The sequence below is a fragment of the Gorilla gorilla genome, chromosome 17, assembly GCF_029281585.2.
Source record: "Gorilla gorilla gorilla isolate KB3781 chromosome 17, NHGRI_mGorGor1-v2.1_pri, whole genome shotgun sequence".
NCBI classification, from domain to species: Eukaryota; Metazoa; Chordata; class Mammalia; order Primates; family Hominidae; genus Gorilla; species Gorilla gorilla.
In genome coordinates, this window is record NC_073241.2 from 53,187,309 (window position 1) to 53,214,098 (window position 26,790).

At 43.5% G+C, this 26,790-nt stretch overlaps 1 long non-coding RNA gene across 1 annotated transcript; it reads right to left on the reverse strand.

The window, feature by feature from the left end:
- Positions 1-1,929: 1,929 nt before the first annotated feature.
- On the reverse strand, positions 1,930-26,790 carry LOC134757370 (uncharacterized). The gene is made up of 4 exons (XR_010131217.1): positions 26,622-26,790; positions 8,184-8,371; positions 4,081-4,178; positions 1,930-2,807 (listed from the first exon to the last, which is right to left on the reverse strand). It is a non-coding gene; the product is annotated as an uncharacterized lncRNA (long non-coding RNA).

The window sequence follows — 26,790 nt, forward strand, 5'->3', positions numbered from 1 at the left end:
TTGAATGTTCTCCTGGAGAGGTAGTGAGGTCCCCATCATAGGAGTATTCAACAAAGGCTGGGTGGTAGTCCTTAGGGATGCCATGTTGGGTTGGAGGTTAAACTACATGACTCTAAGCTATGTGCTTGCTTGAAATATTGATTTTAAAATGAAAAATTCACCAGGTGATGACCAGCCAGGAACTGAGTCTGCAAGAGGAACATCCATTTTAACACCTGCCTTTGGCAGGTCTACACTAAGCCGGTGGTTCTCTCTTCTGGGTCCCTAGTGTTAACCTCACTGAATCTAAGGAGTTATTCACTGGTGCCGATTATTTGTTAGCACTTCCTAGATTCATTAGAAAGGGGTAGTGACCAGGTGTGGTGGCTCACACCTGTAATCCCAGCACTTTGGGAGGCCAAGGCAGGAGAATTGCTTGAGGCCAGGAGTTTGAGACCAGCCTGGGCAACATAGCAAGACCCTGTCTCTACAAAACAATAAAAAAAAATTAGCTGGGCATGGTGGCACATGCCTGTAGTCCCAGATACTCTGGAGGCTGAGGTGGGAGGATCACTTGAGCCCAGGAGGTTGAGGCTGCAGTGAACTAGGATCACCCCACTGTACTCCAGCCTGTGTCTAAAAAAGCAAAAGAAAAACAAAAACAAAGGGCTAGTTTATTCCTCACTGACTAATACCGATGGTTTTCCCCCCATTTCGTAAAAGCTTGAAGAACAGCCACCTATCTGCCCTTGCTGAATACAGTTCCAGCCACCAGAAAGCAGCAGAGAGAGTCACAGATGAAATTACAGCTGAGGAAAAAGAACACCCTCAGTGTGGCTATTTGCAGATTGTAAATATGTGTTTCCTGAAAAGAATGTCTAGAGCTCCTTGACAGAATTTTCATGAGAATTGTTTGTGAACTATCAAATGCCATACAAATATTGTCACTGGTATGCTCTTCCTGGCTCATAGGCACACACAAATTGGGCCGACCTTGTGAGGAGAGTCTCGGGAGGGACAGCAGGATCTCTGGTAGACGACACTGACCAGTTCACGATGGGTCCACCATTGTTCCATCTTCGTTCAGTGGATTGGGGACTGGAAACAGTGCATCTCCCTGGGCAGCAGGCACTTCAGGGGCACCAAGTAACTGTAAAGCAATCGTGGGTCTGCATGGGTCTGCCTTCTTCAGCATCCCTCCAGGTGCTGGCTGACCTCACTCCTTAATACGTACAGTTATTGAGTTTTTGCCGCGCTCATAATATCCCTGTACCAGAGGACAGCAGCCCTGGACAGAACTCACTGACCTTCCCTTCTCCCAGGCGGGACGTGGTCCCACTTCCCCACAGAGAACTTGAACTCAGCTCCTTTCTCTACTCTCCCCGACCCCCAAAACTGCTGCACTGAAAACCCCTCACACCTCAGCGTCTGCCAGCCACTCTAACTCTTCTCTTCTGGTTCCCCAGTTCTCTTTTTACTAATTCCAACTTGGGCAGGTCAGTGGTAGCCCCCAAAAGGTCTTATTCTTCCTTTGGAATGAGGACTTACAGTCAGCATATGGGTAGAAAAAAATTTAAAATAACCTTTTTTTATTGAATACCAGTGGTATGTGTGTTCGTTATGGAAAAATTGGAATATGCAGAGAGGCATTAAAATCACCTAGACTCTCACCACTCCGAAATCTGTTTGTATGTAGTTATATGTTCATTAGTCTTTTAATTCACATGTATTTTTTTACAAAAATCATGACGATACCATATATATTGTTTTTATATGGTTTTACAAAGTCTATTGTGTTTCCTAGGTCTTTAACTGTAGAGCATTTTATTCCATCAGATGAATTTACCGTAATGTATTTAAGCACCCTCCAATTATTCAGTAAATGGGGTTTTTTCTCTTTTCTTTTTCTTTTTTCTTTTTGCAATTACAAGCAACACTAAAATGAAGATATCGTGGGATATAAATTTATTTATTTTCTTAAGGTAAATTCTTAGAACTAACACTATCAGGTCAAAGGATATAAACATTTTAACGATTGTTATTAGCTATTACCAAATTGTTCCCCCAAAAGTTTATATCTGTATCTGTTTACACTCAGAATCATTTTAAGTTTGCCTTAATCCCTAATGCCACTGAATATAAACCCACCAAAGCTTGCCGATGGTCTTCAAGATGGGCAGCAGACATTTACATTTATGCAAGCCAGCTTGTAGAGGTCCACCCTGATCCAGGCTGATCTGAGCCAAAATCCCATCACCTGGAACGGGTGGTCAGCTGGTGGGTGTTTAGCTCTGAGGGGCGATCCTGCAAAACATCTTAGGAGAGGGGGCAGCCTGATGCTGAGCCCTGCAGAACTGGAGCTGGGCCACAGACGCAGCCAGGTTTTCAGAATGCGTCACACTCGAGAACACCAAACCGGTGCCAAGCCTGGGCTGTGCTCCCAGAAAGGGTTGGAATAATGTGCTGAACTCTCTTCGCAGCACTGGGCCTCAGTGATCGGTCCAGCCAGCCGGCTTCACCCTCCTCCACCTTGGAAGTTTGCTTTCATTGTAAGTGAAACTTTCATAAGGATTCTCTCAGGCAGGATTACCAGGATTTCACTTGGGAAAAACTCGAGACCCCATCCCTCCCACCACCCTGCCCAACAGAGAAATCCGAAGCAGAAACTTCTTGTTGTATATAACTACATACAAACTTTTTTTTTTTAAACGTGGATGATATAATAGCAGTGGTAGAAAGGGATGGATTTCTTGTTTTCAGTTTCTTCTTTTGCCAAACAATATAGCTTAATTCTTCAGCATAGAAATTCCAGCACAATGTTTGTGTAGCTGGGAATAGAAAGCAGAGATGAAATCAGGGATATCCTTGTTAATCATCCTCAGGGCAAGGAACGTAATTCTCCCAAAGTAGAGGGACAGGGGCCTGAGATGGTGAATGCTATTGACTGGAAATGTCTTTTCTGCCTCGCTCATAAAGACTTGTATGACCCCAGTATATAAAGTGTAGCTTTCCATTTCCAGAAGATTTCTTTCTCCATACATTTTGAATGTGTGGTTTATTTTACTCTACATTGAGCCCTTGATAAAATGAGAATTGGGAGTTTCAGAGGGCAGAGGGCTGGAACTTTCTGCAGCACTTGAGTCTTGCGAACGCACACAGGTCACACAGCAGCACACACTTACTGATTAAATCATCACTTGCTCAAAAGGCTTTTGCATATTAACCACTAACTTTAATCGTTTCACACTCAGGGAGCATGCATTTCTAAACAGCATGGAGCTGTGTAGCGGAGCTGCAGCTTGGCATGGTGTCCATTTGAAAGGCAAATCTCGGAAGGTATTTACTATTCCTGCAGGAAATATGCTTCCTTAGACATAAAGGTTATATTCTGGAAAACAGGTGATTGAGCATAGCTAGTATTCAACGGCAGTGCTGTCAAGGGAGAAAAAATCCCAAACATCCATGTTTTCCCCAGAAGTGCAGTGTCCTTAGTGGGGGAGGAGGGGTTCTGCCAGAGGATGAAATGCATCCTAGGACATCAGGGGCACTTCCTGGGCCAAAGACCAGCTGCTACTGGGACAGCTTCTGCCTAGCCCAGCTCCCAGGGGGGCTTTTCTCCTATTCCTTAGTTTCCTATAAACTATCTCTTCCCACTTTCCCACAATGAGAGGAAAGCCCCCCCCACCCCCCCGCCCCCCCGCCCCACTTTGGAGAAGAGCTATTGCTCTTGGAAGTCTCTTGAATCTGAGCCACCCCTTATTCCCTTGGGCCTGTAATTTCAGCAGCGGTTTAAGCATGTAAGCTTTCTGTCAGGGCGTTTAAAATTTCCTAGAAGTTTGAGGAACAGAAATTACCTCCCTTGCTTCATAAGGCTTCTTTGAGAGTTAAATGAAATGGCAGATGTGAAAATGTTATGAGAATATCATTGTTAATATTATTACTATTGGCTGGGCATGCTAGCTCACACCTGTAATCCCAGTACTCTAGAAGGCTGAGGTGAGAGGATTCCTTGAGGCCAGGAGTTCAAGAGCAGCCTGGGCCACACAGCAAGACTCCATCTCTACCAAAATAAAATAATTAGCTGGAAATGATGGCACCCACCTGTAGTCCCAGCTGCTCGGGAAGCTGAGGTGGAAGGATCTCTTGAGTCCATGAGTTCAAGACTGCAGTGAGCTATGATCACACCACTGCACTCCAGCCTGGGCAACAGTGCAAGAACCTCTATCAAATATATATATGATATATTACTATAAATGTGAACATATATCTTAATATATATTACTATAAACTATATTCAACTTTTGATATTTTCACTCTTTTTACAGTGTTTATAGTAGTAATATTGCTACTGTAAGTACTACTATATATATTTGATATAAAATATATATGTATATAACTACTATAAACAACACTGTAAAAACATGGAGTGGAAGTATCAAAAGTTGAATATTTCCTTGTGGCTTTAGTTATTCCTAGGCATGTTTGGAGATTTAAATATTTGGATATTCAAATATCAAAAAGCCAAAGACCTAATAAAGAAGTTTCCTATTCTACATGTGACATATGTTTATCACTTTTCCTGATTTGCCATTCTGAGGAAACAATGGAGAAAGTAAATGTTCGCCTGTTTTATAGCATTGCTGTGTACATAAGTAAGATGTATTTCAAATTAAGGAGAAACCTCTGGGACTGGGTGTGGTGGCTCATGCCTGTAATCCCCGCACTCTGGAAAGTCAAGATAGGAGGATCTCCTGAGGTTAGGAGTTTCAGACCAGCCTGGGCAACAGAGCAAGACCCTGTCTCTATAAGAGAAAACAAATTAGCCAGGTGTGGTGGTGCATGCCTGTAGTCCTAGCTACTCAGGAGGCTGAGGTGGGAGGATTGCTTGAACCCAGGAGTTTGAGGCTGCAGTGAGCTATGTTTGTACCACTGTACTCCAGCCTGGGTGACAGAGCAAGACCTTGGCTCTAAGAGGGGGGGATAAAAAAGGAGAAACCTCTGTAGAAGATGCTGCCAGCACCCACTTCACCCTGACCACTTGAGAGCCTGCCACCCTGCCTTCTAAGTGCCAGCCCCAGCATTTCTTTGGCTGCTGAAGCCAGCGTTGTTTACCTATGCAGCAGATCAGCTGTGCAGAGGATTAATGTCATAAGTGCAGTTCACCAGCAATGGCTCACAGGAGTCTGGGGCTAGCTCCCACACCCCCTGGAACCTGCATTTTCCCCCATATCCCGGAGTTTCTCCAGCAGGATTACACGCCAGTCACCCACAGCAGGATCTGGCTTGGGAACATTTCTTCCTCCACTGCCTTACCTTCCCTGTCTCCTTCCCTCATCCCCTCCTCCTATTATTGGTCTTTCCTTCCCTTCCAACATAAATTCCCTGCACTCAAATTCCTGCTCAGAGTCTGCTCCAAGGGAACCCAAGCTTAGACACCCTCCAAAGAGTGGAAGGAAATCTTGTCCTAGGTTTTGACAATATTATATTTGTAATATGACTAGTTCTTGCTTTTCACAAAAACAAGGAATATTGCCTACTCTGCCCATTGTGTCAACGAATATCAAGAAATCCTTTGCTCCATGAGGATGCATTTTGACTGATTATTTAATACTCATGTTGTGATGTGAATTTTGACTGGATTACCCGTGGAGAATATCTTCTGAATAAAAATATTCATTGGTACTAATGATATTTCATATTTGAATAGCACTTTACAGTTTGTAAATAAATTTAACATATATTTTCAATCAATGCATGAGAAGAAAAGGGAAGAGGAATTATCATCTAAATTCTAAGGTAGCATTATGCTACCTCTGTGTCAAAGTAAGTAAAGCAATCAAGTCTCCTAATGCCTGTATCTTCACTGCCTGGTAAAGCTTTGTGGCCAAGTGAAGGCTGCCATACCTCTTTCTAACCATGAAGGAGAAAGAGGACTGGGAGGCCTAATGTGCAGCCATTCACTTCTGGCAACTTCAGCTTCCATTTTTTGGATTAGTCTCCTCCTTTTCTTGATTTTCCAGCCCATACTCCTCTTTGGCTTTTTTTTAATCTTGGAGGAGGCAGACTAAAATTATCTCGTTTTACTTTTTTTGATCCAAGGTAATAATATGTCCCCTTGAAGTTGGGTAACTGGCTAACCATTTAAAACATTAAAGATGGCTCCTTATCCTGCATCTTCTACCCAAATTAATTCCAGATGAATTGAAGATTCAAGTGAAATAAACCATCAAGTGCTGCAAGAAAACATTAGGAAAATTATTTATATGCTTTAGGTTGAGGAGTGGTTTTCTAAACATGGCACCAAATAAGGAAATTATAAGGAAAAAATTAGTAAATATGATCACATAAGAATATTAAATTTCTAGATGGCAAGAAATGCAATGAAATTAAAATAGAGCACTGGAAAAATATTTCAACATATAACAGAGAAAGCGTAATCTTACAGATTAAGAGCTCTTGCAGATTAATTCTAAAAATATATAAACACCCCAATAATAAAATGGTAAAGGACAGGATAATTTAAAAAGAAGAAATACAAATTTCCCCTAAGCGTATGAGGCCTATCTTCAATCTAATTAGAAATCAAATAAATGTAAAATATGAAATATAATATTTTGTCTATAAAATTGACAAAGGTTGTTTAATCTATAAGTAAGCAATAGGATTGTATATTGGTATCGCTTTGGGGCAGGAAAGTGGCAATTTGGGAATAGATATTGAAATTTTAAAATGTGCATTCTATCCTGCACATGGGCCCTGGAATTTAAATTAAAAGTTGAAGGAAAAAGCCAAAGGAAAAAAATAAAATGTGCATTCTACTTCTAGGAATTTGTCCTAGTTAATTAAGAAAGATATGAGCCAGGCATGGTGGCTCACGCCTGTAATCCCAGCACTTTGGGAAGCTGAGGCAGGAGGATCACCTGAGGTCAGGAGTTCAAGACCAGCCTGGCCAAAATGGCTAAACCCCATCTCTACTAAAAATACAAAAATTAGCCGAGCGTGGTGGTGCACACCTGTAATCCCAGTTACTCTGGAGGCTGAAGTAGGGAGAATTGTTTGAACCCTGGAGGCGGAGGTTGCAGTGAGCCAACATCGTGCCAGTGCACTCCAGCCTGGGTGACCGAGTGAGACTCTGTCTTAAAAAAAAAAGATATGAGTAACAATGCAACCATAAGGGTGTTCATATAGCATTGTTTGCTTTATGTATTATATATTATTAATATGTGACATATACATACAATGTTGTTTTAAGTTGGAAATAAAATGTGCCCCAAGACCAGGTGCGGTGGCTCCCACCTGTAATCTCAGCTACTTGGGAGACTGAGGCAGGAGGATCGCTCGAGCCCAGGAGTTCGAGGCTGTAGTGAGCCACAGTTGTGCCACTTGTACTCTAGCCTAAGCAACAGGGCAAAACTCTCTCTCTTAAAAAAAAAGAGTTCCCTCAAGTCGGGTTAGGTGTAAGAAACAGGAAGCCTGGTGGCCTGTGTCCCTCTGAGAGAAGCACTGACCAGGATAAGTCTGGTGCTTTAATAGTAGTTCATTGTGTGCAGATGTCCCTAAAAACAGAGGCTACCATCTCCATTCTTTACCTCAGCTTCCATTTTTTGACCCCAACTTGGATAAGTGAATCCTGCTTTATCCTCCAATTCTATCCCTGGTGGCTGAGGGCCATATGGTTTCACATGGTAGGGACAAGAGAAAATGCATACTTAAAATCCTGCTTTTTCATCAAGATGTCACTAGGATCCCTGAGCAATAATGAAGCATGAGGGGGATATCCAAGTCCACATCATAAATTTTCAGTGACCTGGAGATGGAGCCCTAAGCTCAACCTCTCTATGAGGGCTAATGACCCCACTCAACCAGATGCCCTGAAACTTGAGCCACGGTGGGTGTTGGGATTCCATGGCAGCACTGTGAGATAGAAGAGTGCTACCAGGACCCACAAAACTCCACTCTCCCTTCCCCTGTGCACCTTGGGCAAAAAGCTAATATTTCATTTGAAGAAATCCCACCCTGGAAAAAGTAAGGAGTACCAGCCAAGAACTCATTCATGAGGGGAAGTTTACCAAGCATTTTGTTTTGCCTTGATCTCAGATGTTGCTCAACTGCCCCAGTTTCTCCAGTTCAGCAAGCACAGTGTTGCTCTTTCAAGAGGTAATTGGCAGGTAATTGGCTTTGCCAGCCATAACTCACAGACCTACCTCCCAGGAGATAATGAGATCTCAAAACATATGTGACGCATAAGGATGAGACCTTGCCCTGGTGATTCTGAGTCCCCAGGTATGGGTGGGGCCCAGAGATCTGCATTTTCTTTTCTTTTTTGTTTTTTATTTTCTCTGAGATGGAGTCGTGCTCTGTCTCTCAGGCTGGAGTGCAGTGGCGTGGAGATCTGCATTTTCAATAAAAACACCAGGTGATTTTCACAATCAGGCAAATGTGAGAAATATGGTAGTACAGGAACAAGGACTTGCATTAAATAGAATTTCACATTTCATGTAGGAGTCCCTAGAAAATGATCCTATTACTAGCATCCAGATCTAATAGAGAATCTGCACTTAAGTGAGGAGCCAACAAGGTAGACTTTCTAGTAGAATGCCAAGCAGCACGAACCTCCTGAGCTGCTACAGCCGGGGGACATATATTGGTGTTGTGCAGGAAGCGTCAGGGAGGCCATGGTGCTGCCCAGTGGTGGAAGCCATTTTTTTCCTCTCCCATCTCAGTTAGAAATAACTCTTTACCTCCAAAGAGAATAGGCAGGTACCTGAGCCAAGACGTGTGTAATTCAGGAATGAAGAATGTGGAAAGGAGCATTACAGGCAGAGGGAAGAGCACAAGCAGAGGCACAGAGAGGAAAGAGGGCGTGGCTTAGGGGAACTGGAGAGAACCTCTGGTAGTGTGAGTGGGAAAAGCAAGGGGGCAAGTGCTTGTAAGGAGATGATGCTGTGGGGCAGGGCTGTGCAGGAGCCAGGTCCTTGGGGGAACGTGCTGACCCCTGCTATCTACTGTGAAGCCCTGGACTTAGCAAGAAAGAGCCAGTTGGTATCTTTGATAAGGGCAATTTTAGTGGAGTGATGGTGAGAGAAGAGAGAGACCCTCTCATATTGTTTTATATTGTTTTATACTCATCACCTGTTTTAAGAAAACAACAAGGAAGTAAAACCAAAGACAGGCAGCCTGGCGCCAGGCCCAAAACCAGGCCTGGGCCTGCCTGGCCTAAACCCAGTAGTTAAAAATCAACTCATAACTTAGAAACCGATGTTATTCATGGATTCCAGACTATATAGAAGAACACTGTGAAACTCCCTGCCCTGTTCTGTTTCTCTCTGACCACTGGTGCATGCAGCCCTGTTACATACCCCTTGCTTGCTCAAATCAATCACGACCCTTTCATGTGAAATCCTTAGAGTTGTGAGCCCTTAAAAGGGACAGAAATTGTGCACTCGGAGAGCTTGGATTTTAAGGCAGTAGCTTGCCAATGCTCCCAGCTGAATAAAGCCCTTCCTTCTATAACTCGGTGTCTGAGAGGTTTTGTCTGCGGCTTGTCCTACAATGGGGCCAGAAGTCAGATTACAATAGACTGAAGACAGTGAATGGGAAGTAAGAAGGTGTTAGCAGATCATGTCGATTACTCCTCCAAGAAGCTTAGTTGTAACGAAAAGGAGAACTTGGAGGACCTGTGATTGTGATGGATTGCTCTGTTTTGTTTTGATTTAAGAAAGCAGAATAGAATGTTTTGTATGCTGGGAAAGACATAGTTTATAGGGAGAGGCTAAAAAGGAAGAGCAGAGGGAAAGCAGCCTAGTTACTGAAGAGGTGAGGGGGCAGGAAATGGACTTGGAGGACTCTTGGAGGGAGTGACCTTGAAGAAAGGTGAGAGAGCCCCTCTTCCCCTGAGCCTAGAGGAGAGGAGGTGACTGTAGGTGGAGAGAGATAGCATTGTGTACAGGTGGGAAATTTGGGGGCCTCTATTTTCCTAGTGAATTAGGAGATAAGATTGGGGGAGAAGGCTTGAGAAGAGTGGGCAAAATGTCAATGGGCAGTGCGAGGGCCAGTGGCCAGGTACACAGACAGTGGCTACTGAAGGAAACTGAGGACATATCATGGGTTATAGTTTTAGATAGGTTTTGAGTGGCACTGATTCACATAATTAACAGTTAGGTGGGCTGACGGATAGAAAATAAGGCTTATGGATTCTATTTCATTTTTTTCTTCTATTTCCATTTTCCAGGTGCCAAAAGCTGAGTTACCTACTGTCTTCATTTCACAGCTTGGTTGGCTCATCTCATCCAGGGGCTCTCACCTGCCCTTGCAGCAGAAGCATCTGAGAATCATTTAAAATACAGGTGTGTGTATCTCTGCCCCACAGAGTTGATCTCAGGTGGGACTGGTATTCATGATCTTTAAAGCAGCCCAGGTGATTCTAATGAAGAGCCAGGATTGGGAAGCCCTCATCTTAGCTGTGTCCAGGGGAGGGGAGAGTCCTTTCCAGTTCCCTGGTGAGAAACACCTGGAAGTGTATAAGAGATGACCAGGCCAGGCACGGTGGCTCACTCCTGTAATCCCAGCACTTTGGGAGGCCGAGGCTGGGAGATCGCTTGAGGTCTTTGAAACTCTGTCTCAAAAAAGGCCGGACTTGGTGGCTCATGCCTGTAATCCTAGCACTTTGGGTGGCCGAGGTGGGTGGATCACCTGAGGTCAGGAGTTTGAGACCAGCCTGGCCAACATGGTAAAACCCCATCTCTACTAAAAATACAAAAATTAGCAGGGCATGGTGGTACAAGACTGTAATCCCAGCTACTCAGGAGGCTGAGGAAGGAGAATTGCTTGAACCCAGGAGGTGGAGGCTGCAGTGAGCCGAAATTGCGCCACTGCACTCCAGCCTGCACGACAGGAGTGAGACTCCATCTCAAAAAAAAAAAAAAAGACCACTGAAACTTCTGGATTTTGTTTTATACACATATCTTTATGGTGAATGTATATAGCTTTCATTTTTAAGTGTCCTTTTCAACAAAATCTTTTGAATTTCTACAAAGTTCTGAGTTAAAGGACTGTTTATCATTTTAGGTAGATGGGAGGGCTGTCTGGACACACAGATCCCCTGGACTCAGAGGACCACACCGAGCATCACAGTGAGGAGCCTTGCTAAGCTAAGCAGCATGCATGCCCCTGTGGGGTGGTAGGTGCTTCAGCCTGACTGCCGTGTGTGCCGCTCATTACACTAGCAGAGCCCCTCCAGGAAGGAGGGAAGGAAACAGTATCAGAATTAAGCAGATTGTATACACACACACACACACACACACACACACACACACACACACACACACACACACACACACACGGCATTCCCAACTGGCAACAAAGAGCAGGTGTTCCAGATAAGAGTAGTGGGAGAATGGAAGGAGTTGCCGGGTAGAATAGCAAATGAGACATGTGACCAGGGAGAAAGAGTATTCTCAAATACTCTTGTGTCCCAAATGTGTCCTTCGCAGTTACATTTAAACCATGGAAGGCAGAGAAGCACTAAATTGTCTCCTTGCCTCAGAGGAGGGATGCCATCCAGGGCCTCCGAATTAATCAGCTGCTTTTGACCTTGCCAGTCATCTTCACAGCTGGTTGCCTAGTACAGGATGTGGTCGAAGCCACTGGGATAATAACATCTCCCAGGGCCTGTCTAATGCATGGCCATTTACACCACCCTGTTGTGGCTCCTCTCGCCTTTGACCCTCACCAAGGCTAACACTTACCATGGTTCAGGGAAGGGGAAGCTGGCCCCGAGCCCTCCTCTGATCCTACCATGACTTGCTGCCTGCTGCAGGCGTTATTCACAAGTACTTGACCAGTTGCTAGAAACTGTCACACATTAAAAGCTTCTGCTTTCACTTACCAGGCAGGGAAAGCCTGTGACCACAGAGCTTGTGGGTGCTGCCACCAGAGCATTCTCCTGAGAGCTGGTGCTGTCAATGTTGGGTGTTGGCGGAGACTGTTGGGAAGGAGGCTGGGCTAGCCAACTTGCCGAATTTCTCGTCGCTGACCCTGCCACTCCACGTGCATAATCATGGGGCTCCTGCTAGTGTCATTAAGCCACACCCTACTGGTGCAGCACCACTAAGGCACGCCTACTGGGTCAGCACCATTAAGCCACACCCCACGGGTCCAGCACCACTAAGCCACACCCCACTGGCTCTCTCCTTATTTCACCAGGGAGTCCTGCAGCAAGGAATGGTGCACGCTGGACCCCACCCTGTCTCATCCCACTGTGGCTGGTTTCTGCCACAGGAGGTGAGTCTTTGGTGAGGGACTGAGGAGCAGAGTTGTGTGGGTGCTGCAATAACTGAGGATCAAACCAAGTCAGGGTGGCCCATCTGCCATGATCTACCCCAAAGGGCGGGAAAGCCAGGAAGCCCCCAGGGCATCTTCTCCAGGGTCAGCTGCAGCTGTTCTGTTTTGCTGTTGTTTTGGGTTTCCTTGTTGCCATTTGTCTTTGTTTTGTTTTGTTTTGTTTTGTTTTGTTTTTGAGTTCTCACTAATCTGACAGGCACCAAAGTGGTCCCTTTGGATTCCATGCCCATCAGTATAAAATGGAGAGGGAGAGGAAGGAGCTAGGCTTTGGGATCAGCAGATGTGGGCTTAGGGCCTGGGCTCTGTTACACATGGATGCTATCATCTTGGGCAGGTTTTCTAACCTGACGAAAAACCAAATTGCTGGCCCAACTCTAGCCCTAAGATAAAAAAAGCAAAAGACTCCTTGACCCTCACACAGGGCCCAGCTCCCATTTCCATGGTAGAAGTCTTCTAGGGATTTGAGTCAAAGCTCTGCCTGGTACAGAAGAGGGTGCATTTGCCTGCAACATCTTTTGTGCTCACCGAGGGAAGCCTCCACAGGCCAGTAGGAGGCTTGGCCAGAGACAGGGATAGGCATGCTGATGTCATATCTTCCAGAAACACATCTGACTGTGGGTACCATTCACCCGTCTCATAGCCCAAGCAGCTCAGGCTCCAAAAGCTTAAGCAATTTGCCACATTTGCAATGCAGGTCCTCTGACTTCGTAGCACATGTTACCCACATGTGCTGGAATTGCATGGTGGAGGTGGGAGAAAGCTGAAAAAACCAAGTGTTTCAGATGGCTGGAGGGTACATGCAAGGGAAGTACTGGGGACCAGGTTGGGAAAGATCATGGCCTCTTTTACAGAGCATCTCTCTGCATCTGAACCTGACCTGTTTGGGACCTCGGACCAAGAGGAGCGGGGTTAGCAAATGGGTGGATATTTCAAGTCCAAATGATACTGTTGTGCTGTCAATTATTACACAAATCCAAGAGCTAACACCTCTTGGTCGGAAGACACTGCAGAATAATTGCAGAATAATTAAAAGCTGGATAAAGCCCTCAGGTCAGAGGAAGGGAAATTTAAAATGGAGGAAACTAATTACTTCTCAGGGCAGTGATTCTCTGGCCTCAGACTTCAGCTAGATGCCCTCTGTACATTTCTCTTGGTATTTTTACTTACTCATAAAAGTGGACAGAAACCCAAAATAAAAGCAAATACTGGTGATGTGGCAAGACAATGTGAAGCATCCTGAGCTTTGTCCTCTTTCCTTCCATTAATTTCTTTTATGCAAATTGCTTCCTCCCTGTGCCTTGGGCATAATAAATATTCATGGAAGGAAGGAAAGAAAGGAATTGCACAAGTGGGAGATGAACTAAAATGTAAAGATTTCCGAGCCTTGCCCTCATTAGCATCATGTATTTTACTACTAAAGCTTAATAAGAAATGGATCCACTAATTAATCCATGAAAGATTTTCAGAAAAAGTGCAACTCCTCATTTATTTGGTGAAAACTACAAAAACCATTTATTCTCCTGGGTCCAGAGTTTTCCCATGGTAAAATTGAGTCAGTTCAACCAATGGATCCCTGAGAATGACATGGTCACCTATGTGCAAAGTGCCCCTGAGGGTGTTTAATTAAAAAGAAAAAAGAAATCTCTGGCTACAGATGAGAACTGCTTTCCACCTAGGAGAGTCAGGTATTGAAGGAGCACGCCTACCCTTCTCCACGCTGTGCCATGAAACAACTCTCGGAATTTCCATGAGCGGCACTCATGCTCCAGCCACTCACAAATAGACCTTTGTGTCATTTATTCAGCACTTGGTAGGTCCCAGGCACTGTGCCAACCCCTTACCTACGCATCTCATTCAATCCCAACAATTACTTTGAGAATCGGGTATGATTATTGCATTTAGGAGGGGAGAAAAGAGAGAGGAAGCCCCATGTTACCAGGCCAGTCCTTGTGGAACTATTACCCTATATTAATAATGCGTTCCTGATGCCTAGATGTCTGGGGCTTTGCTGACCCTGGAGGAACTGCCTTTCTCAGGGTCAGCTAATTTCTAGAGAGAGTAAATGACTTGCTTGGGAGCACATTTCAAATGCAAGCCACCCAACCCAGAGCCCATACCCCGGGTGCCACCTCTTCTATTAGCTCTCACACTCAGGACCATGTGCTCCCACTCTAATCACCCTAGGGACAGATGGCAGACAGCAAGAGGCAGCCCCTATGTCCCAGACTCCTGTGAAATTATTCAAACTAGCAAATCGTAAACCTGCTTACCCTGCCTCATGCCATTCCTTCCTGCAGAGACCATGATAAAGACTCTTGCCCACGTTTCCCCCTCACTCTCTCTGCTGCCTGACTGGCCCTGGTACTTCCCCACTTGGCACCTGTGGCATGGTGTGGGCCCCTTTCTTGGAATATGTGAGTATCACAGAGTATCTTTTCAACGGCAATTGTCTTCTGATCTGTTGGCCTCGCCATACCAGAAAAAACAGACCCACATTCTAATACACATGCCCAGTGTCGTCCCTGTGCTAATCTGAGCCAAAAAAGCAGAACCACAAATGGAAACATCACATCCTGTTTATCACTAGTATTGGTGTTCTCAAAGACAAATTAAGGCCTTTAGGGGTATATTCCAAGAGCATGAGAAAGAAGAGGGACTGCTAGTCTTACCCACTAATTCTATCCAAGATGCAGATAGCAGCCATTCATTTCCTGCTTGGTTTTTTATTTGTTTTTGAGACAGGGTCTGGCTGTCACCCAAGCTGGAGTGCAGTGGCACCATCATGGCTCATGTCAGACTTGACTTCCCAGGCTCACACGATCCTCCCACCTCAGCCTCCTGAGTAGCTGGAGCTACTGGTGTATGTCACCATCTCCAGCTAATTTTTTTTTTTCATTGTAGAGATAGGGTCTTGCCATGTTGCCCAGGCTGGTCTCAAATTTATGGACTCAAGCCATCCTCCCACCTTGGCCTCCCAAAGTGCTCAGATTGCAGGCATGAGCCACCACTCTTGGCCTCCTGCTTAGTTTTGATAACATGATGATGATGAAGAAGGAGAAATCAGTCTCTCTGGAGGATGATGATTTTTGCACATTCATCAAAAGGGGTTTAGAAACAGTTGGGAACACCAGACGAAAATGGTCATCCTTACCCTCTGGTAGGCTGGCATTGTTACTTCCTCCAGAAAGCATTCGTCCACCATAGATGAAAGTTTTTTTTTTTTTTTTTTTTAGACAGAGCCTCACTCTGTTTTCCCAGGCTGGAGTGCAGTGGCATGATCTCGGCTCACTGCAACCTTCGCCTCCCAGGTTCAAGTGATTCTCTGGCCTCAGCCTCCCAAGTAGCTGAGATTACAGGCACATACCACCATGCCTGGCTAATTTTTGTATTTTTAGTGGAGACAGGGTTTTACCATGTTGGCCAGGCTGGTCATGAACTCCTGGCCTCAAGTGATCTGCCTGCCTTGGCCTCCTAAAGTGCTGGGATTACAGGCGTGAGCCACTGCGCCTGGCCGAAAGCTTTTAAATTAGGGGTAAAGTTAGCTACCTAGAGACAGCTGGCCAAATTAGCATACTTATGGCAGATAATTAAGCCAAAGACTTTGGTTGAAAATAGTAATTAATCACCAAAATAACTTTATTCGGCCTGTTTCCCCCACACTGTTCTATCCTAACACACACAAGATTGTACATTTCCTGGAGCCATTCTTCCTACAACACCACATTTATGAAAAGCAGCTAACACATGAGTGAGCTTAAGGGCTTCAGCTGTGATCCTACTAATCCTGTCTTGCTTTTCAAGACTTCTGTACTCAGACACAAAAACACAACGTAACTCTTTAAAATCCAAGTACTAAAATAGCACCCAGAGCCTACATCTTCTTTCAAAGGCATGTTTTCAAAGGAGTTTTAGTCACCCAAGATATAGCTAGCTTCCAATGATCTGAATCACACAGTTAATAGGACTTATCTGTCCATGTTGATCCCAGGTAGCCACTGTCAGCACTAGCTTCCATTGTTTGTACCTAAGTAATTGATGGAGGATCGCTTAGGGACTACAGAATGGCAGGTTCTACAATAGGAACACCTAACCCAAATTTTGCAAATGTGGGGCTTCCAAAAAAGGATAGAGTATAGCAGATCCAAAAAATAGATTAGCATTATTCTTTTTAATATCAAACTACTCCTTACCTGTAAATGAGGGTGGTGTTAATTCTGTAAATATTGGAGTGGCTTGGGGACCACCTGAGCTCCCTTCTGTAGACACAGGCTTTGTTCTGTGTGAACCCCAGACTCATGCACATCCAAATGCCTACTTTGTATCTCCAGTTGGATACCAACCAGGTACCTGGAGCAGAGTATGCCCAAATCGAAACTGTTAATTCATCTAAAATTGTTCATCTCCAGAATGCCCCAATTTCACTAAAGAGTCTCACTGTCTACCTTGTTGCTCAAGACAAAACCCTCTGAGTCATCTTTGATTCCTCCAGGCAGTCCTTTCGGCTCTGCCTCCTACGTACATCTCAAATCAGTACTCGTGTTTGTGTCTTCACTGTCACTCCCCAAATCAGGTCATCAATTTTTCTCCTGGGCCACTGTGATAGCTGCCTCACTGGGCTCCCTACATCAACTCTAGCCTCTCCTATAAATCATTCTTCCCATTGCAGCCAAAGGGATTTTTTTTTAACACATCAGATCATGTCTCTCAGGAAAATTCTTTATTGAGAAATAAATGTTTGAGACTCTTATTACAATGAATGTGTTAGTCATCTATTTCGATCAGGCCTGAAGGGAAAAAAACCAAGGACTTGATACTTTCTTGGGAAAAAAAGAAAAAGAAGAATTCAAATCCCGTAGAAGGTACAGAGAGTGGGCTGAGTACGATTTTTTCTATGCCAATCAATTAGTATGTTGCTTTTGGATTGATGGTTTTTATTCTACAGGAGATAATATGACACTTTTAAAGTCTGGGTGTTTTTTTTTTTAAGTTCTTATAAATCAGCCAAGACATTTTTATAATTCAAAAGTACAGAAGAAGTCTCAATCTGACACAACAGGCCTTCACCCCAACAAGATTAGGATTTATATTCTAAGGGTCTCCAAGTCAAATGTCCTGTAAATATTCCCAGCCTTTCTCCTTAACAATTAGCTGTAAAAGGCTGTATAGCTCAGAGCCTGTCTCCCCATGACAGTGAAGTCAACAGTCTGTCATATGCCCAAGGTTCTTTGCTAACAAGTGCTTATTAGAGGTCTGTAGTCTCTGACTTCAGCATCATTTATTTTATTTTATTTTATTTTATTTTATTTTATTTTATTAAGTTCCAGGATACATGTGCAAGATGTGCAGGTTTGTTACATAGGTAAACGTGTGCCATGGTGGTTTGCTGAAGCTATCAACCCATCACCTAGTTATTAAGCCCAGCATGCATTAGCTATTTATCCTGATACTCTCCCTTTCCTTGATCCCTACCTGCAACAGGCCCCCGTGTTTGTTGTTCCCCTCCCTGTGTCCACGTGTTCTCATTATTCAGCTCCCACTTATAAGTTAGAACATTTGGTATTTGGTTTTTTTGTTCCTGCATTAGTTTGCTGAGAATAATGGCTTCCAACTCCATCCACGTCCTTGTAAAGGACATTATCGCATTCCTTTTTATGGCTGCATAGTAGTCCTTGGTGTACATGTACCACATTTGCTTTATCCAATCTATCATTGATGTGCATTTGGGTTGATTTCAGGTCTTTGCTATTGTGAATAGTGCTGCAATGAACATATGAATGCATGTATCCTTATAACAGAATGATTTATATTCCTTTGGGTATATACCCACTAATGGGATTGCTGGGTCAAATGGTATTTCTGGTTCTAGGTTTTTGAGGAATCGCCACACTGTTTTCCACAATGGTTGAACTAATTTACATTCCCTCAAACAGTGTAAAAGTGTTCCTATTTCTCGGGCAGTCTTGCCAGCATCTGTGGTTTCTTGACTTTTTAATAATCACCATTCAGACTGGTGTGAGATGGTATCTTATTGTGGTTTTGATTTGCACTTCTGTAATGATCAGCGATGATGAGCTTTTTTTCAAGTGTTCGTTGGCTGCATAAATGTCTTCTTTTGAGAAGAGTCTGTTCATATTTTTTGCCCACTTTTTAATGGGGTTGTTTGTTTTTTTCTTGCATATTTGTTTAAGTTCCTTATAGATTCTGGATATTAGAACTTTGTCAGATGGATAGATTACAAAATTTTTCCCCCATTCTGTAGGTTGTCTGTTCACTCTGATGATAGTTTCTTTTGCTGTGCTGAAGCTCTTTAGTTTAAATAGCTCCCATTTGTCAATTTTTTGTTTTTCTTGCAGTTATTTTTGACATCTTCATTATGAAATATTTGCCTGTGCCTATGTCCTGAATGGTATTGCCTAGATTTTCTTCTAGGATTTTTATAGTTTTGGGTTTTGCATTTAAGTCTTTAATCCATCTTGAGTTAATTTTTGTAGAAAGTGTAAGGAAGGGGTCCAGTTTCAATTTTCTGCATATGGCTAGCCAGTTCTCCCAGCATTATTTATTAAATAGGAGATCCTTTCCCCATTGCTTGTTTTTGTCAGATTTGTCAAAGATCAGATGGTTGTAGACATGCAGTCTTATTTCTGGGTTCTCTATTCTGTTCCATTGGTCTATGTGTCTGTTTTTGTACTGGTACCATGCTGTTTTGGTTACTGGAGCCTTGTAGTATAGTTTAGAGTCAGGCAGTGTCATGCCTCCAGCTTTGTTCTTTTTGCTGAGGATTGCCTTGGCTATATGGGCTCTTTTTTGGTTCCATGTGAATTTTAAAGTAGTTTTTTCTAATTCTGTGAAGAATGTCAATGGTAGTTTAATGGGGATAGCATTGAATCTATAAGTTACTTTGGGCAGTATGGCCATTTTCATGATATTGGTTCTTCCTATCCACGAGCACGGAATGTTTTTCATTTGTTTGTGTCCTCTCTGATTTCCTTAAGCAGTGGTTTGTAGTTCTTCTTGAAGAGGTCCTTCAGTTCCCTTGTTAGCTGTATTCCTAAGTATTTTATTCTCTTTGTAGCAATTGTGAATAAGAGTTCATTGATGATTTGGCTCTCTGCTTGTCTGTTGTTGGTGTATAGGAATGCTTGTGATTTTTGCACATTGATTTTGCATCCTGAGACTTTGCTGAAGTTGTTTATCAGTTTAAGAAACTTTTGGGCTGAGACAATGGGGTTTTTGAGATATAGGATCTTGTTATCTGCAGAGACAGTTTTAACTTTCTTTCTTCCTATTTGAATACCCTTTATTTCTTTATCTTGCCTGACTGCCCTGGCCAGAACTTCAAATACTATGTTGAATAGGAGTCATGAGAGAGGACATCCTTGTCTTGTGGCAGTTTTCAAGGGGAATGTCTCCAGCTTTTGCCTATTCAGTATGATATTGACTGTGGGCTTGTCATTAATGGCTTATTATTTTGAGATATGTTCCATCAATATGTAGTTTATTGAGAGTTTTTAACATGAAGGGATGTTGAATTTTATTCAAGGCCTTTTCTGCATCTATTGAGATAATCATATGGTTTTTGTCTTTAGTTCTGTTCATGTGATGAATTACACTTATTGATTTGCATATGTTGAACCAGCCTTGCATCCCGGGGTTGAAGCCGACTTGCTCATGGTGGATAAGCTTTTTGATGTGCTGCTGAATTCAGTTTGGCAGTATTTTATTGAGGATTTTTGCTTCGATGTTCATCAGGGATATTGACCTGAAGTTTTCTTTTTTTGTTGTACCTCTGCCAGGTTTTGGTATCAGGATGATGCTGGCCTCATAAAATGAGTCAGGGAGGAATCCCTCCTTTTCAATTGTTTGGGATAGTTTCAGAAGAAATGCTACCAGCTCCTCTTTGTAACTCTTGTAGAATTCAGCTGTAAATCCATCTGGTCCTGAGTTTTTTTTGGTTGGTAGGCTATTTATCACTGCCTCAATTTCAAAAATTGTTATTGTTCTATTCAAGGATTCAACTTCTTCCTGGTTCAGTCTTGGGATGGTGTATGTGTACAGGAATTTATCCATTTCTTCTAGATTTTCTAGTTTATTTGCATAGAGGGTTTATAGTGTTTTCTGATGGTTTATATTTCTGTGGGGTCAGTGGTGATATCCCCTTTATCATTTTTTATTGTGTCTATTTGATTCTTCTCTCTTTTCTTCTTCATTAGTCTACCTAGTGGTCTATTTTATTATTTTTTTCAAAAAACTAGCTTCTTGATTTGTTAATTTTTTAAGGGTTTTTTCATGCTTCTGTCTCCTTCAATTCCACTCTGATGGTGGTTACTTCTTGTCTTCTTCTAGCTTTGGGGTTTGTTTGCTCTTGGCACTCTAGTTCTTTTAGTTGTGATGTTAGGATGTTGATTTGAGATCTTTCTAGCTTTTTGATGTGGACATTTAATTTCTCTCTTAACACTGCTTTAGCTGCATCCCAGAGATTCTGGTAATTGTCTCTTTGTTCTCATTGGTTTCAAAGAACTTCTTGATTCCTGCCTTAATTTCATTATTTACCCACGAGGCATTCAGGACCAGCTTGTTCAATTTCTTTGTAGTTGTCTGGTTTTGAGTGAGTTTCTTAATCTTGAGTTCTAATTTGATTGTGCTGTGGCCCGAGAGAGTGTTTGTTATGATTTCAGTTCTTTTGCATTTGCTGAGGAATGTTTTATTCCAAATTATTTATTGATTTTAAAGTAAGTGCCATGTGGCACCAAGAAGAATATATATTCTGTTGTTTTGAGGTGGAGAGTTCTGTATACATGTATCAGGTCCACTTGATCCAGAGCTGAGTTCAAATCCTGAATATCTTTGTTAATTTTCTGTCTCAATGATCTGCATAATATTGACAGTGGGGAGTTAAAGTCTCCCACTATTATTGTGTAGGAGTCGAAGTCTCTTTGTAGGTCTCTAAGAACTTGTTTTATGAATCTGAGTGCTCCTGTATTGGGTACATGCACATTTAGGATAGTTAGCTCTCCTTGTTGAATTGAACCCTTTACCATTACGTAATGCCCTTCTTTGTCTTTTTTAATCTTTGTTGGTTTAAAGTTTGTTTTTTTTGGAAACTAGTATTGCAACCCCTGCTTTTTTCTGCTTTCCATTTGCTTGGTAAATTTTCCTCCATCCTTTTATTTTGAGCCTACATGTCTTTGCATGTGAACACAGGTCTCTTGAATACAGCACAACAGTGGGTCTTGACTCTTTATCTAGCTTGCCATTCTGTCTTTTAGTTGAGGCATTTAGCCTGCTTACATTTAAGGCTAATATTGTTATGTGTGAGTTTGATTCTGTCATCATGATGATAGCTGGTTATTTTGCAGACTTGTTGATGTAGTTGCTTCATAGTGTCATTGGTCTTCATACTTCTGTGTGTTTTCGTAGTGGCTGGTAACAGAGTTTCCTTTCCATATTTAGTGCTTCCTTCAAGAGCTCTTGCAAGGCAGGCCTGGTGGTGATGAATTCCCTCAGCATTTTCAGCATAATTTTTAACAACTCAATTTTATTAGCCTCTCAAAACTACAGGCTTTGTAGGTTTCCAATTCTACATTAAAGAACGTGGGCATTACAATTTCCTATTTCAATATGTTTCTCTCCTACTTAAAAACTACTGTGTATAGCCAGGTGTCATGGCATGCATCTGTGGTCCCAGCTACTCGGAAGGCTGAGGCAGGAGGATTGCTTGAGCCAGGGTGACCGAGGCTGCAGTGAGCCATGATCACATTACTGCACTCCATCCTGGGTGACAGGAAGTCAAGGTTTGAAGTCAAGGCCCTGCAGGGGGTGACCACCACCTTGACAGACTTCTCTCCCACACTCCACCCAGCCCCCAGCCTCCTGAGCTCCTTCCTCCTTCTCACCCACTCTAAATGCTTTTGTAAGATCATGTCACTTCTTCTTCCCTCTGCCTGAATACGCTGTCTTGGCTCTTTTCATGGCTGACCCTTCAGGTCTCAAATTAAATGTTGGCTTTGGACAATCCATATGAGCTAAGAATGTGTTCAGCTGCAAGTGACAGAAAACCAGTCTAGCCATAGCATTTAAAATATAGAGCTTTCTTTTTCTTACTGAGCCATTGTGAGAGATAGTTACTGGCTCTTGTTCAGCTGCTTAATGACATCATCAGGGACTCAGCCCTTCAGAGCTTTCCACTGTTCCACTTTTATCTTCATGCTTGCTCTTTCATGATCTCAAAAAGGCTGTTGCCAGGCCAGATGGCTCATTCATTTTGTTTAAGGCAGAGAGAATGGGGGAAAAGGTAAGAGGCTTTCTCCTCACCAGGCAGGAACAGAAGTCTCACTTACCCCCACCCAGAGGTAACCCCTTGAATCTCATTGGGTTTCCTGTCTCCTTTTAAGCCAGTCACTCACCAAAGGGAATAGGATTATCACACTGATTTAGACCAATTGTGATTTACCCCTAGAATTGGGGTAGGAGCCACCTTCTCATGATCCAGGAATCCCTGGATGCCACCTGAACACACTAGGTCCTCCTAGAATGGAAGGGGAGCTGGGTCCAGTGGCTCACGCCTGTAATCCCAGCACTTTGGGAGGCCAAGGCACATGAATCACTTGAGATAAGGAGTTCAAGAACAGCCTAGACAACATGGCAAAAGCATGTCTCTGCTAAAAATACAAAAAAAAAAAAAAAAAAAAAAAAAAGCTGGTTGTGGTGACATGAGTCTGTGGTCCCAGCTACTTGGAAGGCCAAGGTAGGAGGACTACTTGAGCCTGGGAGGCAGAGGTTGCAGTGAGCCGAAATCGCACCACTCCACTCCAGTCTGGGTGACAGAGCGAGACTGTATCAGACAAAAAAAAAAAAAAAAGGAAGGGGTCAGGAGTGGGGGGGACTGGACCACATATGCCATACCCCTGTCTCTTTACCTTCTATCATATCACCCTACTCTATTCATGTCGTATATTGCAGCAGCCATAATCTGTAAGGCCTTGTATATTTCTTTGTTTACTTGTCAATTGCTGATTTCCAGCACTGGAAAGGAAGCCCCTCAGTGAAGGCAGGGACCTTACTGGTCTTGTTCACAGATGTAGCCCCACTGCCTGGCAACCAATAAATGTTTCTTTGGATCTATAGATAAAAATTCCTACTGCTATTTTTTGACCACTCCTTATACATCTAGCTGCTTTGCATATGTTAGTGCATTTAATACTCCCAACTTTCCATGCAGTCCATATAAGTCTCCCCACCTAACAATGGGAAAAAGCAAGACTTCAGAAAGATCTAACACCTGTAAAGGCTTCCCAGTGAGTGGCAGGCCTTGGGTTTGAACTCCAGTATCCAAGCTCCATGCCTAAGTGATGCCATGTCAAAGATGTAGCAGGTACTTGTAGCCTGCCTATTTCACATCCTCTTGGCCCATCTCTGTTCTCAGCACAGCTGTAGGGAACAATTTCATGCCAGCTCTTCTTGCTTTGTGCTGACAGGGCCCAGGATGCTCTATGCCAAGTACAGCCTGGAGGTGCAGGCAAGTTATCTCCAGGAAGAACCTTCAACCAGCAGAGGATGGGAGCTGATAACGTCTCCGGCTTCTGTACTTCAGGTAGACAATTCTGGGATTCTGTATACTCCTGAGAGCCCCATTAGAAAAGAGCACTCCCCTGACTGCTGACTGCCCATTGCCTCCATTGCAGGCAGATTAAAGGCCCCCAAAGATGTCCACATCCTAACCCCAGAACCTGTGACTATGTTATCTTTTATGGTAAAGGGGGCTTTGCAGATATGATTATAGACCTTGAGTTAGGGAGAGGAGCCTGGATTATCCAGGTGGGCCCAATCTAATTACATAGGTTCTTCAAAGCGGATAATTTTTCCCAGCTGTGGTCAGAAAGAGTGTGATGACAGAAAACGGCTCAGAGAGATGTGATGCTGTTGGCTTTGAAGATGGAGAAATGGGCTGCAAGTTAAGGAACGCAGGTAACCTCTAGAAACTAGAAAAGAGAAAGGATTCTCTCCTAGAGACTCCAAGTGGAACACAGCCTTGCTGAGATGTTTAGCTCAGTGAGACCTACGTTGGACTTCTGACCTACAGAACTGTAAGCTACTAATTTTTTTGTCGTGGTAAGCCACTACATTTGTGGTCATTTGTTACAGCAGCAATTGATAACTAATACACCCCATATTAGTAAGTGCCTTAATTATATGCACTTATATTGGTTTTTCCTCCATCCCTGTCTCTCGCTACTTCCTAACTCCTTCTTCCCAGGATTATAATTACCTGTACCCAAGTCGTTCTCTCAGATGCTGTTTCATAGGGCACAAATGCTAAGATCATGGATATATTTTGTACCAACCTTAGTAGTTCTCATATGCCCCATCCCCATACCCAGTTTGCAGTAATTCTGGAATCAATTCAAGGAGCAGCTAAGATTCTTAGCTTCTAAACTAATTTACAAGTTGCAACAAACCTATGCCGTTCTCAAAGGAATAATTAACACGCTCTTGGCTTCTAATTTAAAAACTGTGTGATCATTTTAAATGACATATTTTATTGATTATTATTCCTAAATCTTGTCACCTTGATTTATGCTATTTGGAAGAAACTCAATGTCTTAAAGAGACATTATTAAAATGGAATGGAGCCCAACTATTTTAACTGAGCTAAGATCTTTTGAAAATGTACTAGTCTATACTGCCTGATGATGAAATTGATACTGCTAAGGAAATAATAGTGATTGTTATCATCAAGTGTTCAGCAAGCCAGGTGCAGGTGGCTCATGCCTGCAATCCCAACACTTTGGGAGGCTGAGGTGGGTGGATCACTTGAGGCCAGGAGTTCGAGACCAGCCTAGCCAACATGGTGAAACCCATCTCTACTAAAAATATGAAAATTAGCTGGGCATGGTGGCGGCACCTGTAATTCCAGCTATTCAGAAGGCTGAAGCAGGAGAATCGCTTGAACCCAGGAGGCGGAGGTTGCAGTGAGCCAAGATCGCGCTGCTGCACTCCAGCCTGGGCAACAGAGCAAGACTCCATCTAAAAAAACACTGTTCAGCACAGGAAGCTTTGAGGATTTCACAAAGTATATGTCTATGCAATATACAATTGTTCAATTGTTCCTCCTCTTCCTATTTTCAACTCTTCGAGAGTATGTTACTCTGTCCTTAAAGGTATCCTAACCCAGATTCAGGGAGCTGTGTAGTAATCCACAAGGCAGCATGAATTCTGAGAGACTGTGGCAGATATGGTGGTGGCGGACACCATGCAAGACTTTTGTACTACAGAACTGAGCTCCTACCTTTTTCACGCTTCTTTTCCAATAATTACTTGTAATCCTGCTAAAGTCTGAACAGGTGCAGGTCATGTTCTTTAAAAGGATTAATAATGAAAGGCTGTTTGAAGCCACAGGCGACAGGAAACCTAGTTCTGTCTAGAAATGCTCTTGTGTACATATGTCTGCTTAAGAGAGGGGTGGCTAGAAATAGCAGGCCAGGCAGTAACTCACTGGGCTCCGCTCTAATGCTCTGTGACAGGGGAAGTTTGCAAAGGATTTCCTGAGCAGGCAGCGGGCAGCTCTCTGCAGCACTCCCTCTGACAGCTGCTCAGCACTAGGGACAGAAGGTGCTGCAGGGAACCCTGACACTGCCAGGGCTGCACTCCCTGCAGCTCCCCTGTGCTTCCACTCAGGACTCGATGCAGCACATCTTTGGAAAGTTTGTTTCCTCTAAAAACAAAAGGTTGTTCAAAGGAGATTTAGTCCGCATCGCATTAGATGGCAAGTGAGTAAGCATATGAATATCGCCATCCCTGTACCTCCACAGTCACAGCAGGTTATGGGCTGCTGGCCCCCATGCCTCCCAGTGTCAGGGTGACAGCATTCGGGAATTGAAGGATTAAAGCCAGCCACCCATTCAAGAGAAGGAGAAAAGCAGGGAAACACTAAGCACTTAAAATGCTCTGCTCCAAGATGCTGCGCAGGACAGCCAGGAGAGAGGGCTGTGAACTGAGGGTTGGGGTTTATGTAATTATGTGTCTCTAAGGGAAGGACAGAAGAAGAGAAGAGAAGGAGGGAGGAGGAATGAAAGGAAGGAGGCAGAAGTAAATAGAGGGAGGGAAAAAGAAAGGGAGGAAGGTTTTGTTCCAGAATCTGGAATTGGTTCTGAACAAAATGTTGAAATGTGTGAAGTTAGAGTCTGAGGCCTCTCCATCTCTCTGTATTGTGTTAGGAAACCTTTCTCCCCCAGGGGCACAGATCCTCCCAGGGGCGATAACCATGGCAACCTCATTTGAGTGGGATGGGTCCCACTTCTCACCTTGCTCCTTGTCAGAGTCGGCCTGTCCAGCATGCCACTCTCTGTCCTGATGGCTGCCTGCTCACAGAGGGGCAGCGATGGACAAATGAAGACATCATGGCAACCGGCTAACATGTTCCATCTCTGAGAGAAAACAGCTTCTCTCTTCGGGCAAAGCTACAGAAAATGT